We start from the raw sequence: 19346 nt of genomic DNA, 5'->3' as shown, positions 1-19346 counted from the left end.
TAATAAAATGGAACAATTAAAACAATATGGTATAAGTTGGCTGGGCACAGTGGCTCATGCCTGGAATCTCGCCACTTTGGGAGGCCTAGGTGGGAGGACTGTTTGAGGCATGGAGTTTGAGACCAGCCTGGGGAACATAGTGAGACCCTGTCTGTACAAAAAAAAATTTCTAAATCAGCCAGGCATGGTGGCATGCACCTGCAGTTCTAGCTACTCAGGAGGCTGAGGCGGGAGGATTACTTGAGCCCAGGAGTTTCAGGATACAGTGAGCTGTGACTGCACCACTGCACTTCAGCCTGGGCAACACAGCAAGAGACCCTGTCTTTAAAAAAAAAAAAAAAAAGTTATGTGAATGTGGTCTCTCTCTCAGAATATCTTATTGTACCATACTCATCTATTTTTGAAAGTAACTGAAACCACAGAAAGCGAAAACGCATATAATGAGGGACTACTATAATTGTGTAAGCACAGAGTTACCAATTAATGGTTGGTATCTGCAATTAGTACAGAACTTGGTGAAGTCTAAATAATTACTTTTCCTGGAACCATTGCTACTGGGTTATACATTATGCTTCAGGGAAAGGTGATGGCAAGAGTATTCACTGCTACTGGCCAAGTAGCCACTCGTAACAAGATGGAGATCAAAGCTTCCAAAAAAAGCAACATTGTATCAGTGACAAGACTAGATTGAGAAATCCTGCTCTATAGCTATGGTCAGAATTTCTTAATCTGAAGTTCACAGACAAACCCACCAAGGAGGTGATAAATGAGTTCTTGGATTCCATAATTGAAACTGCTTTCAAAATGTGTTTATGTACATGTATTTAGGGAGAGAATCCATAGCGGATTTTTAAATATTATCATCTAATTTAATTAGATAGGGAGAGTTTTAAATAATGTTATCTAATTTAATCCTCACAATCAATGAAGAAGGTACTAATATTCTCATTTTATAGACTCAGGAAACTAAAACGTTATGGGAAATGAAAACCTTACCAAAAAAGTGGTAGAGCATTAATTCCAAATATGTCCTTAAAACACATATATGTAAACATACAATACAACAGCTAGTCAGAGACTGTTTTAACTATAAAAGAACAGGTTTTTTATTAGCATATATGGCCTGGAAGCCAAATACTGGGGAAAACAAGCAATTTTATTTATTAACATAGAAATAATAGTTGTAAATTATTTTAACAACTTAAATACCTTTAAAATAACATATAAATCTCCATTTTATAGATAAGGAAGCAAAGAAATGGAGAGGTTAAGTAATTTGTCAAAGATCACATAGCTAGTAAAATTCAAAGTCACGATTCTGGCTCCAAAATCTGCTCTTTACTATGCTGTAAATACTGCTTCTCCAAACATTTAATACATGAAATTTTTTAACTATGGTCATTTTAAAGGGAAAAAAGCAAGAAGGCCAAAGAATCATCCAATTTGGAAAAGTTTATTATAATAAGGTATTTCATTTATTCTATTCTCGCACATATGAAACAAAAGCAATGGGAGACAAGAGAAGCAATTACATTTGCATGCTTTTTCAGATACATAACCTTATTGGATTTTCATGGCTGTGTGTGCAGGAAGGGCAAGTGCTATTTGTCTCACATTTTAAAGATGAGTTAACTGACACTCTGAGACGTTAATCTCACTACTCACCATTACCTAAACATTTCTGCCTCTAAGATTTCCTGTGCATGGTTTTCCATTGGAATTAGCCCCCTTTCTCTGGCTAGTAAAAATTCAACTAACCTTTTAAAGCTCAAACCAGGTTAACCTACTTAGATATACCTTTCCTGGCATTTGTAGGCAGAATTAACCCCTCTTTTCTCTGTTCTCCCTTAATATAGTTCACACCAATCCACCAGGCATCCTCTTTGTCATCAGTTATACTTACGTGTAGCTCCCTAGTCAGATAGTGGGCTCCAGGATGGCAAGGGTTTTATATACAGGAAAAACAATCCCTAGGATTCTACTGCCGAATCAGTAAAAGGATGAATCAGAAAACTAGCACAGTTTGGCAAAAAGAAACATGAATTCACACTGACATGCTGTTGTTATCTTCATAACTTAAGAATTTATCCTGAAGGCTAGCAGCATTACCCCCAAACACTTATAGTGATGCTTCCTGCATGGTGCTTGGGAAACGCCTAGGCAGACGGCACCTGAGACGATGACTCCTCTTCTATTAGCTACTAATCACTCAATTTTGGTATATGTGCTGCTGAAGCAAACATGCTACTAATCATCCAGATACATTGTTTTATTGAGTTTATGCTTATTTCTTCCAAGTATATCAAGAAGTCCCAGGAAGACTATGAAAACATTTACATCCCCATGTTGGAGACATGTGGGTTTCAATATTTCATGGTTTCTCTGGAATATTGGAAACCACCAATATTTCGTGGTTTCTCTGGAAAAGAAAGGAGGTATGTGAAATGAAGGAATGGCATGGTGAGTTCTAACAAACTCAAAACCAATCTAAATCAAGAGTTAAATAGTTGGATTGGCTTGTTAAATGTCAGCCTATAATTTTTTTTTTTAAGAGACAGATTCTCACTCTGTCACCCAGGCTGGAGTGCAGTGGTGGATCACAGCTCACTGTAACCTCAAACTCTTGGGCTTAAGGAATCCTCCCTCCTCAGCCTCCGAAAGTGCTGGGATTACATGTGCCACCCTGCCTGGTCACTCTTAACTAATTTAACCCTTAACTTTTTTTAACCCTTAGACTTTATCCTTGCACTGAGTATATAAACCCCTTAGCCAAACTCACTTAAAAAACCCAAATGTGTGCTCAAACTTGCTTGATGATAAAAACTAAAGAACTTAAAGGAATGAGGATGATGAAGGCCATTATGCCATGATACACAATTATTTCAAATACAGTGGGCAACACCCCATGTCATTCCAGAAACCTACCTTTCTGTAGTTTTCCAAGTCTGTGAAAAGCATTCTTTTTAGAATGCTATGAATTTAAGGAATAATATTTTGTAAGCATCTAAAGGTTTGGTGAAGTCAAAATCAGTATTTTTTTTAAAGTCTAAATATTTATCCAAATAGTATAAGGCTTGACATCGCTTTATATTATTGGACCAAGAGGAAGACTTTTTAAAATAAACCCATTAAAAAGTTTTAAACATATTACACAGTTACAGTTGCCTGATTTTTTCTGTGTGTATACAATTTACTGTCATAACACTGAAAACTCAACAAAGCTGGCTAATGCAGAGTTTTGATAGAGGGTGAATTAAACTGATGTAGAAGGTAAACAGTTCACATTCAAACCTAAATCTCAGTGGTTGATATTTTTTCTTTTAACGTGTACCATTTGGCTGCTTTAAAAATGAATTTGAGACCAGTCAGCCTTTAGTATTTAAACCTAAAGCAAATAGTAATAACTATCCCCAATTAGAGATTAACTTCAATTCAGCAGGCAGTTCTGTAAGCCCTTTTCCTATTAAGTATTCCTAGATCTGTCCCATTGTAAATCACATATTCTGAAGATTCATATTATTAATTCATTTTTCAAATTTTTCATCACAGACATTCAACAGAATCAAAAATAACCACTATGTCCTATAATGTACTGGTATCATTTCAGCCAGAACAAATGACATCTGACATTTTAGTTACACTCTGTGTTCTCAACTAAGAAGAAATGCAAGCTTTACATTAGGTGGTGGGTTTTTGGTTTATTTTTTGCTTTTTCAATATGGAAAATAGCTTGTGGACTATCACTAACACCTCTGTGGTAACTTAGTAATGCAGGATCTCAGCAAAGGAGATCATCAATCATGGAGGTCGAGGTTTTTCATCTTCCCCTATGACCTCACCTATAGACCTACCTGCTATTATTATAGGCAAACAAGTAGAAGAAATTTACATGTTTGACTTTGGCTCTGCAGTGATGGGTCTACTCCTAGATATCAACAGTAAGTTCTGTAGTAGACAAGAGAAGCAGTATGATGAGTGAGCACTGGAAACATGAAGTCCAGTATTCAAATTCTGGCTTATAACCTTGGCTCCTGGCAATGTAACTTTAGGCAAATCACTTCAAATTTTTTCATCAGGAAAATGTGGGTTGTTGAGAATTTAATGAGATAAAATATACAAATCCTAGCATATAGCAGATCCCCAATATATGTTAATTTCTTACCCTTGTTCTTTAACAATTAATAATACTACTGCAAAATCAGGTATTTTACATTTTTAGAATCACAAAATAATACCATTCAAAGACATTTTCTCAGACATTCGAGTCTGCTTGTACAAATTACTGCACAGTCTATCCCACAGTTCATTAGTTCTCTGCTGCACACAAATTGATTTTATAATTTAAATACTCTCGACTTGAAACCCAGAGAGGAATGTAAGAGCATCCATCAGCAGTGGTCTCACTGCTCACTGGTTCTTGGGATGTGGATGGGAGAATGAAGAAGGGCTATCAGGCCAGCCTTCAGAGGACTCCAAGGAACATTCAACGCTGTCGGTGAGTTTGGGATTTGAAAAAACCACTGACCGTTGACTGTACCTTGGGGTCCTTACAGACGACACTACATTTCCTGAAGCAAAAGAGCAAGCTGTACCTTCACATGTCACATGAGTTCACCAGAAATGGTCCTGCAATCCCCCAAATGTGGTCCAGTGAATTTTATTCCTACTGCTCACTGTTTCTTGCTTTCTGTTGTGTGTTTTATTATTATTTGTTTGTTTTTACAAAAAAAGTATTTCAACAAGGTAAGGAGCGGTCCATGATGATATCTAATGTACCTACATGTCTCCTAGATATGCACCATTCTGGTGAGAAACAGGACGTAGCAAGTAAAAATTTATTAAAAATACGTATTTTGTTTTGGAATAAAATCCAGTTAAATAATTACTCCCATTTCTCCCACATCCTCTCAAAATTTTTAATTAGGGGCAAGGGGAGGATTTAATAAGCAAAAATAGCACAAAATTATCCAATTGTGACAGTTCTTATCACATTTCACTTTGAATTATAGTTAATATGGTTAATTTTTGATATCCCAGTTAGAGCATGAGCTATTGCCTTACTAGTGCCCACATATCCCCACATATGCTTATTTAAATGTTCGCTAAATTCAAGCAAAAACTTAGCCCTGGAGTCAGTCAGATCTGGGATGAATCTTGGCTCAAGCCCTTAACTAGTTGTTTGACCCCCTAAGCAAGTGTCTCAGTTTTCTCACATATAAAACAGAGGCTAAGAGTACCTATCATGGAGTTTTGAGACTCAATGAGATAATATATAAGGTGCTTTGTACCATTACTAGCCCACAGCAAATGCTCAATATATGTAAGCTCTTATTATTAAACTCCAACATAATCTGCTAATTTACCTCAAAAAAGCACTCATACTTCTTGGTTCAAAACAAAGAGGAAAAGCAGGTCCCTCAGCTGTGGTTTACAGGTACTAATATGCAAGCACTGCCTGTGTGGCCCAGTGCTACCTGTGAGGTTCTCCAAGCACTCCTTCCTTCTCTGAACCACAGCTTCCTCATCTGCAATAACCTCCCAGCTCCAATGTCAATGTTATGGATACCTGTGTGGGCCCTCAATCATGCAGATGGCTGGTTACTAAGGGAGAAGCCAGACACACAGACTTCAAAGAACTGAGATGGAAAAGAAGAGCCAGGAGTCAGCCAGGGAGGGCAAAGGCAACCCCACCAACTGAAAACACTGATGGCTGCACTCAACATTCATTGCTGTCGGTGGGTTTGAGTCTGAATCAACTCACTGATCGATGAATGCAAACTGCGGACCAAACAACCCAAAGGAAGCAAAAGCATGTGCAGAGAGTCGCCTGAGTGCAGCAGCTACTGCTGTGAGTGGGAGCTGCTACTGTTTCCAAAACACTAGCTAAAGCTTTTCTTGTTCTCCTTGGTTCTAACATGGAGTAAGTTCTCTAAATTCCTAGTACTTTTCTCCTTTTTCAATAGTCTAGATTTAAGGAAATGATATTTTATAGGAAGAATTAAATACATATTTGGATATCACATCACATTTTAAAAATCAGTACATTCAGAATTTCTAAACAGAATCATATGCTTATTATTTAGAAATTCAAATACAAAAATATACAAAGTAAAAATTGAAAATCCCTTCAATCATCATCTGCAATCCATTTCCTCAGAGGAAAACACGTATAATTATAATAAACTTATTGATATTAAGATAATAAATGTCACAACTAGAATTTATTTTATATCCTTGAAGACCTTTATCCATACATACACAGATAAATAGCTGTAATTTTGCATGTTTTGGGGGGAGAGTGGCTTAGACAAAAATAAGCTCATTTTTACCTACTGTTCTATAATCTATTTTGTTATTCAGCTATATATCATAGACTTCCACAACAGTCTTTTATGTACTCGTCATTCTTTTAAATGGCTATATAGTATGCCTTAATATGAATGTTCTGGTTATTATTCAGATGTACATCAATATTCTCTTTTGACAAAAACTATGAGGCTCATTCATTCTAACCTTTGCAAACCATGTCCCTCAAACAGGAAAAATACCTAAGTGAGATAGAAGATGTACATTTTTCTTAACAAAAAATTTAAATGTAGTATCAACTCTCTAAATCCTGTAACATGAGATAAGCCACTAAATCCCATGCTAAAGAAAGACAAACAAGGCCCTTGGTCATGAATAATTTATCATACACTTAAGTCTAAGAAGAAGCAGATTCTCATAGCAAAAGTCAAATAAGACAGTAAGAGAAGAGTCTTGTCAAATTAGTCTTGACAATTAAGCAAGCCTTAATTTGACAAGGCTTTCCTGTCAAATTAGGAAGGAGAAGTGATGGGGTAATGAGACAAGAACCAGAAAGAGAAATCAAAGCCAAAAGAAAAATCTAAAGAAAACGATGAGAGTTCAGAGAAAATATCAGGTTCAAGCCAGTGTTTCCCAAACTTCTTGTACATCAGAATCATCTAGAGTTGCTTTTAAAATGGCAAATTCCTGAGCCCTACTCTAGACGAGGTGATTTTGGGTCACTGGAAGCTGGAAGCAAAGTAAATAAAGTTCACTAGCTTAACATCGGCTTCCTGCCCCCATCCCACCACCACATTTCATGTCATCCACTTTTCAACTATTGCCCAACCTTTTGTGTCACCACCTGAAATCGCCACTATTCTGCTGAGTGCAGACAGGTAGAGTCACACTTGTGCTGCTTTTAAGTATCTCCAGACTACATAAAATTTGGCACCATGTTTGGTGGCCAAATATACATCAAATTGTGTCTGATGTTTTATGGAAATGAATGGATTTGGATTTATGCTATCTAAAAAACTAAAACCTACCCAAAGAAATTACCAAAAGGTTTTTTTGTGTGTGTTTTTCTTTCATTTGTTTGTTTTTTTGAGACAGAGTCTTGCTCTGTTTCCCAGGCTGTAGTAGTGATGCGATCTCGGCTCACTGCAACCTCTGCTTCCTGGGTTCAAGTGATTCTCGTGCCTCAGCCTCTCAAGTAGCTGGCCCGCCACCACACCCAGTCAATTTTTGTGTTTTTAGAAGAGATGTGTTTTTAGTAGAACCATGTTGGCCAGGCTGGTCTCAGACTCCTGACCTCAAGTGATCCGCCCGCCTCGGCCGCCCAAATTGCTGGGATTATAGGCATGAGTCACCGCGCCCGGCCCCAGGGGGTCTTTATAGAAGAGTTTTTTGTGAGACTGGTAGACACACAGAAGGTACTCCATGCAGTCTTGTTTTTCAAGATGCTGTGCATTCTAGGCATTTATTTTTAACCAATTATTTCCAAAATTTCTGAAAACATTAGAAAAGAATGTCTGACACGTACTTTGAAAAATGTACACTTGAACAAGCATGCTATTTATTTACAGACTATTACACAGTCTTTAAATATGCCAATGAAACAATTATATATTTCATTAACCCAAATCCAAGTTTTCTCTTGGATAAAACTAAGTACTACAAGAAGGGAGACAATTATGTAAGTTAAAGGGTGTTTTCTGCAGATGGGCCTCAAAAGAAATACCTGTAACAGAAAAATTACATGGCATGTATAGGGGACAGGAAGAGAATAGTCCAGAGACTGTATTAGGGAGTCATAAGGAATGGCACTGAAAAGGTAAAAGGACATATTACAGAAGGACTTGTGAGCAAGGCGCAAAGTCAATTAGTCCAACAGAGAGCCATTTTAAATGCTAAACTCAGCAAGGAGACAATGAAAGCAAGACTGGGAAGAGTCACTAAGCAGATGAAGTGAGGGGAAGAAAAGAGAAAAAAGAGAACTTTCTTGCACAAGTTAGCAGGGGTAGAACTGAGTCAACAGGAATGGAATGAAAGGAAAGGTTATCTCAAAAAGGCATACTTTGGCTTTTGTTTTTCAAAATAAAAGCCTACTGGCTGACCCCCTTCCATCATTCTGTTCGGTGTATAGCCTCACAGATATTTCAAGATACTTAAAATGCATGTATTTATACTTAGAGAAAATAACACCACAAATTATACATAATGTTCTCTAGCTCTTTTTTTTTTTTTTTTTTTTGAGATGGAGTCTTGCTCTGTCACCCAGACTGGAGTACAGTGGTGTGATCTCGGCTCACTGCAACCTCTGCCTCCTGGGTTCAACTGATCCTCTCACCTCAGCCTCCAAAGTAGCTGGAACAACAGGCACTCACCACCACGCCTGGCTAATTTTTGTATTTCTAGTAGAGATGTGGTTTTGACATGTTGGCCAAGCTGTCTCGAATTCCTGACCTCAAGTGATCCGCCCACCTCAGCCTCCCAAGTAGCTGGGACCACAGGCACGTACCACCGTGCCTGGATAATTTTTTGTATTTTTAGTAGAGACAGGATTTTGCCATATGGCCCAGGCTGGTCTCAAACTCCTGACCTCAAGTGATCCACCCGCCTCAGCCTCCCAAAGTGTTGGGATTATAGGCGTGAGCCACCGCACCCGGCCTGAAATCTTTCTTCACTTAAAATATTGTGGCCATCTTTCCATATCGATATATCAGAACCACCTTCCAAAGAACTGGCTCAAACAGAAAAGAAAGCAAAGAGTCAAGAATGATGCCAAACTTTCCTGACTAGATTAGGAGCCTGGAGTGTACTAAGAAAGAAATGGGCAATTTCACAATGGAAGAAAGAGGATTCCACTTTTGGAACAGATATCAGAACAAGGAATGCACATTTATGATTCATAAGCATGGATCTGAGAAAGAATGATCTAAGTGCAGAAAGAAAAAGGTAACGAATACTTATTGGACACCTAGCGTATACCTGGACTGCAACAGGAGCCAGGAGACATGGAAGAAACAAAAGTATATAACGTAAAAGGCAGAACTAATTCTAACGAACAAATAGCTCATTGCAAGTGTGAAGAGCTCTGCAGAAGATAAAAGTAAGGTACTATGAGAGCAAATAATAGGAGGGACCAATCCAGTCTTGGTGGTAAGAAGGGTCAGGGAACTTCCTTGAGGAAGTGATGTATAAGTAAAGACTTCAAGGGTATGTGTAACTACCTTGGTGAAACAGAGTAAGCATTCCAAGCATAGAGAACGGATGGTATGTTGTGTAGGCCAAAGAAGCAGTGTTTTTACAAAACAGAAATTGTGACTAAAGCACATAAAAAGATGGTGAAAAAGTCATGAGACAAGGCCAGAAAAGAAGGTAGGATTTAAAAAAAAAAAAAAAAAAAAAAGATTACTAATAGTTTTGGAAAGAACAATTTTGGCGTTCTGGTCATTGTGGAAATAGATTTCTAGAAAGGTAGTGATGAAGAGCTTGGGCTAAATGAGGGTAAAAATCTCAGCTGTTACTTAGCAACTATATGAACTTGAGCAAATTACTTAACCTTTAAATCTGTGTCATCTGTAAAAGGAGATACAACAATAGTATTTGCTTCACAGGGCTGCTTGAAGATTAAGAATACATGTAAAGAATTTCACACAAGATCTGACACACAAAATATTAAGATCTTAGTGTATGTGCATGTGTTGTGTGTGTGTTTTGTAAGCGCTGCCAAGCATGACTGGCTGATAGGAGACAAAAAGCAGACAGGAAGTTCAAACAGACTAGAAGCAAAGACGTTAACAACTGTGATCTCAAAGTTGTAGAATTATAGGTAATTTTTATGTTTATTATTTATACTCTTATAGATCTTCCAAGTATTTACCAATAAGCATAAACTATTTCAACAATTAAGAAAAAGTTAATTTTAAATCATGTCTTTCTACTCTGGTTTCTCTTCAGATCATATAAATCTTTCGCCTTTTAAATCATGTATTAAAAAAAGAAAAAAGAAAAACAAAGATGTCTTTTAGATGCAGAATCTACCTACATTTGGCTGAAAATCAGATGGAAGAATCCACAGAGGAAAGGAAGGAAAGGCGAACTGTCCTGTGGAAAGCACAGCTGCAGGGATAGTAGAAAGTAACAGGCTCTCGATCCGTGGGAGGTGGTCACTTTGGAGGACAGATAAGTCATCCTCAGAGAACGAACACAATGAAGGAAATTCCAGCCTACTCATGTTCTCCTCTCAGGCTGTACCTCAACAAGATCCAACTGGACTTTGTGATCTCATAACCTGTCAAGGGGCCTGGCATGCAGTAGATAATAAATTTTTTTTTAATCAAATGAATTTTTAACTTTTTTTATCAAACGAATTTTCTTGTAATTTCTAGCACAATTATATTTATAACTTAGGAAGTAATCTGCTCCTTGAACCAAGCACAGGATACCTTCAGCCATCTATCTGTCCCACACATTACAGTTTCAGCCTATATATAATTTTAATAGCTACCAAATATCAGGATAAAATTATCCTGGCTATACTTGCCACAGAACCCATGAACTTACACTGTAGCCCAACTTCCCTTCCTGTTCTTCAGACTAAATCTACTGAAAAACACACAACCAATCAAAATCGTATGCCCTTTTCTCTCCTCTTCCCAGTAAGTAGTTGGGGCAAAAAACGGTAGGTATAGAAGAAATCGCTTGAAATACAAGAGTCAGAAAATCTGAATTTAAGTTCAGCTAAGTTCAGCTCTGCCCTGATTATGTATTCGTGGTCAAGCCAGTCACCCTGTTTAAGTCTTACTTCTCTGTAAAAGGACGACTAAATATACCCCCTCCATCTCAGATGTGAAAAAGCGCTCTGCAAACAGCACAAGGTATAGGCCAAAGTATCCTAGTCTCTGATGGTGCTGCTCCACAGGTACAGACAAGTAGTTCAGACAAGATCCTCTCACTACCCAAACTCTTGCCTACTTGTCAACCAGCAGTATATGTGTGCAAGATGTCTGGATAAAGTTAACCCATAACCCAGGGTTAAAAGAAGGCCTTTTCTGCATGTAAGTGTCATCAGACTGGATGGGAAATATCATTCACTCTAGGTCCATCAGTATCAACTCCAAACACTTGAGTCACCTCCCAAACAAGAAGTTGCTATTATACTCTGTAGTGGGGTAGGACACAGGGTAAGGCTTTGGGATTATAAGCTTCCAAGGTGAAGAATAATGACATAGCAAATAATCAGTGGGGCCCCATCTGATCAATGAACTTAAATCATTTTGTCAAGACGTCCCTTCCTTTTCCTGCTTCCAGCCAATCTTAAATATTTCTTTAAACAGCTTTGTTTAGGTATAATTCACATGCAATTAAATTCACCTGTTGTAAGTGTATAATTCAATTACTTTTATTCATTCATTTATAGACTTGTGCAAGCATCACCAAAATCTAATTTCGAACCTTTGCATCACCCATAAAACTCCCTTTGTTCCTGTTTCCACTCCAACTTAGCCCCCAGACAACCACTGATCTGTCTCTATACATTTGACTTCTCTGGACATTTTGTTTTGGTTTTTGTTTTGAGACAGTCTTGCTCTTCTTCCAGTCTTCGCCCAGACTGGAGTGCAGTGGTATGATCTCAGCTCACTGCAACCTCTACCTCCCGGGTTCAAGTGATTCTCATGCCTCAGTCACCTGAGTAGCTTTGATTACAGGCATGCGCCACCACACCCGCCTTTTTTTTAGTAGAGATGGAGTTTCGCCATGTTGGCCTGGCTGGTCTCAAACTCCTGGCCTCAAGTAATCTGCCCACCTAAGCCTCCCAAAGTGCTAGGATTACAGGTGTGAGTCACCACGCCCAGCCTCTGGACATTTCATATAGCAGAAATCATATAACATGTACTCGCTTGAGTTTGGCTTTTTTTTTGAAATGGGGTCTCACTCTGTCACCCAGGCTGGAGTGCAGTGGCGTGATCTTGGCTCACTGCAACCTCCGTCTCCCAGGTTCAAGTGATTCTCCCACCTCAGCCTCTAGAGTAGCTGGGACTACAGGCATGCACCACCATGCCCGGCTAATTTTTGCATTTTTTTAAATTTTTTAATTTTTATTTTTTTAGTAAAGATGGGGTTTCACCATGTTGGCAAGGCTGGTCTCGAACTGCTGACCTCAAGTGATCCACCTGCCTCAGCCTCCCAAAGTGCTGGGATTACAGACATGAGCCACCACGCCCAGTGGAGTTTGGCTTTTTTCATTTATTATGAGTTTTAGGTTTATCCATGTTGTAGCATGTACTGGTAATTCATTCCTTTTTATTGTTGAATAAATAAATATTGTTGATAGTATTGCATTATATAGGTATTCCACATTTTGTTTATCCATTCACCAGCTGCTGGATATTTGAATTGTTTCCAGGTTTGGGCTATTAATGAACATTTATAATAATGCTATCAATAAACATTTACATAGCCTTTTTTTTTTTTTTTTTTTTTTTGAGACAAGTTCTCGCCCTGTGGCTCAGGCTGGAGTGCAATGGTGCAATCTCAGCTCACTGCAACCTCTACCTCCCAGGCTCAAGCGATTCTCCTGTGTCAGCCTCCTGAGTAGCAAGGATTACAGGCACATGCCAACGCACCCAGCTAATTTTTGTATTTTTAGTAGAGAAGGGGTTTCTCCATGTTGGCCAGGCAGGTCTCAAACTCCTGACCTCAGGTGACCCACCCGCCTTGGCCTCCCAAAGTGCTGAGATTACAGGCATGAGCCACCGCACCTGGCCTACATACAGTCTTTGTATGGACATAAGTTTTTAATTCTCTTGGATATCCAGGAGTGGAATTGCTGGATCATATGGTAAGTTTAACTTTTTAATGAACTGCCAAACTGATTTCCAACTGATTTACATTACCATTGTAACACGCAAGATTTCTAGTTTCTACACATCCTAACACTTTCTAGAACATTTTGACAGTCTTTTCAATTACAGCTATTCCTGAGGGTGTACAGTGGACATTCCAATTTTAATTTGCATCTCCCTAATGACTAATTTAGAGCACCTTTGCATGTGATGAAATGTTCTTTTACCCATGCTTTCATATTTTTAATTTTTATTGTAGTAAAATATACATAAAATTTACCATTTTAATCACTTAAGTATATAATTCAATGGCATTAAATTCACAATGCTGTGCAACCAGCATCACTATCCATTTCCAGAACATTTTCATAATCCTAAACAAGAACTCTGTACCCATTAAACAATAACTACTTATCCTCCATTTCCCCTAGCAACTTGTTTACTTTTTGCCTCAATGAATTTTGCCTATTCTAGGAATCTCACATAAGTGGAATCATTATATTTTTTGTTAATTTCTAAAAATTGAGTTGTCTTCTTATTGAGTTGTAAGAGTTCTTTACGTATTTTAGATGCAACTCCTTTATCAGATTTTTTTTTTCTTTTGAGTCGGAGTTTCGCTCTTGTTGCCCAGGCTGCAATGCAGTGGCACAATCTCGGCTCACTGCAACCTCCGCCTCCCGGGTTCATGCGATTCTCCTGCTTCAGCCTCCCGAGTAGCTGGGATTACAGGCGCCTGCCACCACGCCCAGCTAGTTTTTTGTATTTTTAGTAGAGATGGGGTTTCACTATGTTGGCCAGGCTGGTTTTGAACTCCTGGCCTCAAGTAATCCACCCATCTCGGCCTCCCAAAGTGCTAGGATTACAGGTGTGAGCCACCGCACCCGGCCTTTACCAGATATTTAATTTGCAAATATATTCCCACAATCTGAAGTTTTCCCATTTTCTTAATAACGTATTTTGAAATGCAAAAGTTTTACATTTTAATGAAGCCAATTCATCAATGAATTTCTTTTATGGCTTGTGCCACTGGTGTCACATCTAAGAGGTCTTTGCCTAACCCAAGGTCACAAAGATATGCTTGATACATTTGGTAGTTTTAGCTCTTACATTTAGGTGTATGGTGCACTCTGAGTTACTTTTTGTGTCTAGTGTAAAATAGGGTCTGAGATAAATTTTTGGCATGTAGATATCCACTTTTCCCAGCATCATTTCTGGAAAAAAACTGTGATTTCCTCCACTGAATTGCCTTGGTATCTTGGTCAAAAATCAAAGGACCACATACATAAGGATTTATGACTGAATTCTCAATTCAGTTCCAGTGCCTATCCTTACAGCAATTATCACTGATACAGTTTGGATGTCTGTTCCCTCCAAATCATGTTGAAATGTGACCCTCAATGTTGGAGGTGGGGCCTAATGGGAGGTAGTTGGGTCATGAGGGTAGATCCCTCATGAATGGCTTGGTGCCCTCCCCTCAGTAATGAGTTCTTGTTTTATTAGTTCACACAACAGCTGGTTGTTTACAGAGCCTGGCACCTCCTCCTCTCTTGCTCTTTCTCTTGCCATGTGATGTGCCTTTCCCCCCTCATCTTCTGCCATGAGTAAAAGCTTCCTGCGGCCTCATCAGAAGCCAACAAAATGTTGGTACCATACCTTGTCTCCAGAACCATAAGTCAAATAAACCTCTTCATAAATTACCCAGTCTCAGGCATTCCCTTAGAGCAATGCAAAACAGAATTTTGCCTATTCTAGGAATAGGCAATTTTTTTTTTTCTCCTGAGACGGAGTCTCATTCTGTCACCCAGGCTGGAGTGCAGTAGTACAGTCTCAGTTCACTGCACTCCACCTCCTGGGCTCAAGCGATTCTCCTGCCTCAGCCTCCTGAGTAGCTGAAATTACAGACAAACACAAACATGCCCAACTAATTTTTGTATTCTTAGTAGAAACAGGGTTTCACCATGTTGGTCAAGCTGGTCTCGAACTCCTGACCTCAACTGATCTGCCCACCTCAGCCTCCCAAAGTGCTGAGATTACAGGCGTGAGCCACCTCACTCGGCCAACAATTTTGTTCCCTTTCCACACTTAGAATGTCATCCCATTGCCTTCAGGCATCCATTGCTTTTGATGAGAAGTCAGCCACAAAGCCTATTGTTTTTCCTCATCTATAATGGATCATTTTTTTTCTCGTTGCTTTCAAGATTTTCTCCTTGTCCTTATCTTTCCACATTTTGACTCTGATGTGTGTTTATCATACTTGGCATTTATTAGGCTTCTTAAATCTGTAGATTAATGTTTATCATCAGATTCAGAAAGTTTTTGCCATTATTTCTTCTAATATTTTCCTGCCCCTTTCTCTCATTCTTCTCCTCCCATGAGTCTCATTACATACGCACTTGATGTCCCACAGATCTCAGAGGTTCTGTTCCTTTTTCCTCAATCTTTTTTCTCTGTTCTTCATATTGAATATTTTTAATTGATCTATCTACAAGTTCACCAATTCTTTCATCACCTCAAACTGGCTGCTGAGTCCCTACTTTTCATTTTAGTTATACTTTTCAACTCCAGTCCAGTGCTTCCATTTTTATTTTCTTAGAATTTCTCTATTGAAATTCTCTATGTACTAGATCACTGTCATCACACTTCCTCTTTTAATTCTTTAAAAGTGGTTCCCTTTATTTCTCTGGAATATCTGTAATAGTTGCATTGAAGTCTTATGTGTGCTAGATCCAACATTTAGGATCACTCAGAGACAGTTTCTACTGTTTGTTTTTTTTCTTTCCTTAGTATGGGTCAAACTTTGTTTCTCTACATGTCTTTTAATTTTTGTTGTGATACTAAACATTTAAAACAATGTGCTTTTGGCAACTCTGGATTCTGACTTTTCCCCCACTAAGGTTGGTGGTGATGATGAGTTGTTTTTTGTTTGTTTACTAACTTTCCTGCACTAAACCACCAAGTCTGTCTCCTCTGCAATGTGTAGTTCCTGATGGCTCCGGTTTTTCCCCCCACCTTTTTATTTTGAAGCCTGACTTGCAGGAGATACCCCTCTAACTGTATAGCTTCCTACTCCATTAAAGATTAGTCAGAGATGGTAATCAACCACCTTGAGCTCTTTCACTACCTGCTGATGCAACTATGGTCAGGATAAGGGGAGCACACTCACACTTCAGGCCTTCACGTCTGTTCCAGTTACTTTTTGCTTGGCTTTCCCACACATCTTTGCATTGGTCAGGGATGTGTGGTGGTCTGGGCTCACACAGGTGTCTGATGTGCATAAATACTCCAACCCAGGATATTCGGAGAGCTTATCAAGCCCCTTGAAACTGTCTCACCTACCAGACCTCCTTGTTAAAGCCCTGGCTAGTCTACTGGCCCACTGTTTATCCTAAACAGAACTGCAACCTCAGAGTAGCAGATTTGCTGGCCCTGTTTCACCTGCCACAAAGATCATCAAATTTAACTGACAACATTCCAAATCAAGAAGGCTCCCTCCTGCAGCAGTCATAAAGCTACTGGTTTTCACGGCCAGCCCCACCCTGGTTGAACTACTGCACTGTCAGGGCTGGGAGAAATAGGAACAGGCCCAGGCAACACGACAAAACTCCTGCTGTTCTTACCCCAAGTACAGTGGTTTTCATGAATAAATGCTTCTCAATTTGTTTTAAGCCTTTGCTGTTTTTGAAAATTTGGGGAGAGAGAATTTGTTGACCTCCTCATTCACTCATGCCAGATATAAATGTCTTCGGCACCCAAACTGCTTAAATACAACTTAATCTCAAATTTTCACTTAGGAGGGAAAACTTCCAGAGGAAGGCAGAGGTATAAACTCATCTTGGGATTATGGAATCATTTTCAGTTCCAGAAAGCAACAGCCCAAAACTGTAAAGAGTTATTTTCAGTTCTCTCTTCCCAAAAGCCATAACTACTGGAGTCTTTAGTGCCTTCCATGTGTATATATAAGCTGGACAAGCCCCAGGGCCAATGATGACTAGGGCAAAAGTACACAATCTCAGACTTTATCACCAGTTAGGTACTCATATAGGTCCCAGGCAAAGTAGTACACTGAGTATTACAGCTGGCCTTGGTCACTATGATTAAGCCCATCAGCATGCCTTGATGGCTATCATGGGTCCCTTTCCCACTGGCCCAGGTTTTAACTCTCAGCCCATCTGGTCATTAGCATTCCAAGACCAAGAGCTCTGGGTCTTAAAGCTTATACCCACAGCCAGTAACTGCGTGACCTGAATATATCTCTCTTCTACTTGCCAAATGTCAAGTATCAATTAATACCTGGATTCTCACTGCATTTATCAGATCCCCATCCTCTCTCATCTCAGGCCCAGCAAATAATTCCTAATTAATCCATTAATCTATGCCCCTGAGTTTTCCCTGTCTGCTCATTGTCCTGGCTCAAATACCAGATTCCATAGTCAGTTTCCAGAATCTCCATCCTGCCTATTTCCTGACTGAAGTAATCATGTCAGATAATTTCTCTGTTCTATTTATATTCTCCTTAGAATACTTCTACAGCTTCTACTGAATAGTCAATTTACCATAGCTCCTGAAAGGACAAATGGACCCTGATCCAATCTGGGCTTATACTCCTTCCTAAGTGTTTACAATTTGAACACAAATACTTTAGTTAGTCTGTGTCAAGCATGGGTGCTAGAAGGCTATGTGACATGCCAGGGGAGGGGAGGGGCAGCCATTTTCCATCATGGACACAGAAGCGAGGAATATCAGTCTAAAGAAGTTATCAACCAGAGGCACTAGAAAAAGCAGAAATGAGACTCCACATAGCCACAGAGAGATGGAAAAGAAATCCTGGCCTTGGTTCTTCATGAAATTCAATTGCATGCTCTGCCATTGAGCCCCAAGAGAAAACAAATACTTTTGCACCAGGTAGGTTGGCTCACACCTGTAATCTCAGCACTTTGGGAGGCCAAGGCGGGCAGATCACTTGAGGTCAGGAGTTCGAGACCAGCCTGACCAACATGGTGAAACGCTGTCTCTACTAAAAATACAAAAAATTAGCTGGGAAAGGTGGCAGGCACCTATAACCCCAGCTACTCCGGAGGCTGAGGCAGGAGAATCGCTTGAACCTTGCCTGAACCCAGGAGGCAGAGGTTGCAGTGAGCCAAGATCATGCCACTGCACTCCAGCCTGAGCAACAAAGTGAGATTCCATCTCGAAAAAAAAAAAAAAGAAACCCAGTACTTTCTAACAATGTCCCTATTTTAAACTAGCTTGAGAGTGTTTCTGTTCCTTGCCATTGAACTACTCCAGAGAAAAGAGAATCACTCAATCCCATAATTAATATTATTTTGATGAAAATGGAAAATGATGTTTAGGGCTTGGTTTTTTACTGCATCTTAGTTATGCTGGACAACTGAGGGGCCAAATGATCAGACACGAAACAAGTCAACAAAAGTCTCTGCACAAAATCATTACATGAAGGACTTTATTTCCTTCTCGATTACATAGAACTTCTCCATTCAACGTAACAGAAAAACAATTCCTTAAAAAAATCATTTGGTTATTAAAAGTCACAAATAATAATTCTGTCAACAGAACTGACCACATGTAGTAATCCTACCAACTGTATCAGAACTATTATAAACACCTGTGAATACACAATGAAACACACACACAAACATACACACACAATGTTGAGGTTTTGCTTTAAGTCACAGAAAAAACACCCCCTATTTCACATTTAGCATCAAAGGTTCATTGCAATGAGCCTCAGCCTGAGGCTATTTTTCTACCTTATCCTCCTCCTTCCCAACCTCTTAGCCCCATGATTCTCAAGGTATAAAGGATCTTCCTGGTGAATTAATCCAACATTCATCCATCTTATGAGTGACTGGTGTTCAGTTTATTTCTGCCTATGATTAAAAGCTACATGCAAGTAACTTGTTAAGTGACTATTAATACAATTCAATGTTTATAAACGAATGAGACTCTAGTAATCTACTAAGCCTAGTTGCCAAAAATGGGTGGAAAAGTTGCAAAGATCCTTCCGCAATTGCACACGTAAGATCAGCTGGAAATCTTACAGTTCTCAGAAGAACTCCATTATCACTATTGAGGAAATTAGTGGTAGTTTTCAATTGCTGCTATTTTTGCTTTACTCTTCAATTACAGTTCATTCAGCATCATCATTTTCAAGTTAGTTTGATTCATGTGGTGTATAATGATAGGTAT

The 19346-nt window shown here is 39.1% G+C and overlaps 1 protein-coding gene, 1 long non-coding RNA gene and 2 other non-coding genes across 10 annotated transcripts in view; 3 read left to right on the top strand and 1 right to left on the bottom strand.

Annotated features, from left to right (window-relative positions):
• The window catches only part of LOC104008008 (uncharacterized), a 40191-nt gene extending 29556 nt beyond the window's left edge, over positions 1 to 10635 (top strand). The window contains exon 2 of the long non-coding RNA XR_682419.5: positions 10252 to 10635. This is a non-coding gene — a long non-coding RNA (uncharacterized LOC104008008). The remainder of the gene's footprint in view (positions 1 to 10251) is intronic.
• The window catches only part of NR6A1 (nuclear receptor subfamily 6 group A member 1), a 244616-nt gene that overhangs the window by 166969 nt on the left and 58301 nt on the right, over positions 1 to 19346 (bottom strand).
• Positions 4441 to 4550, top strand: MIR181A-2 (microRNA mir-181a-2). The gene has a single exon (NR_032031.1). It is a non-coding gene; the product is annotated as a microRNA mir-181a-2 (primary transcript).
• Positions 5705 to 5792, top strand: MIR181B-2 (microRNA mir-181b-2). The gene has a single exon (NR_035689.1). It is a non-coding gene; the product is annotated as a microRNA mir-181b-2 (primary transcript).

Source organism: Pan troglodytes, chromosome 11 (assembly GCF_028858775.2).
Source record: "Pan troglodytes isolate AG18354 chromosome 11, NHGRI_mPanTro3-v2.0_pri, whole genome shotgun sequence".
NCBI lineage: Eukaryota > Metazoa > Chordata > Mammalia > Primates > Hominidae > Pan > Pan troglodytes.
This window is presented reverse-complemented; position numbering and strand designations above follow the sequence as displayed.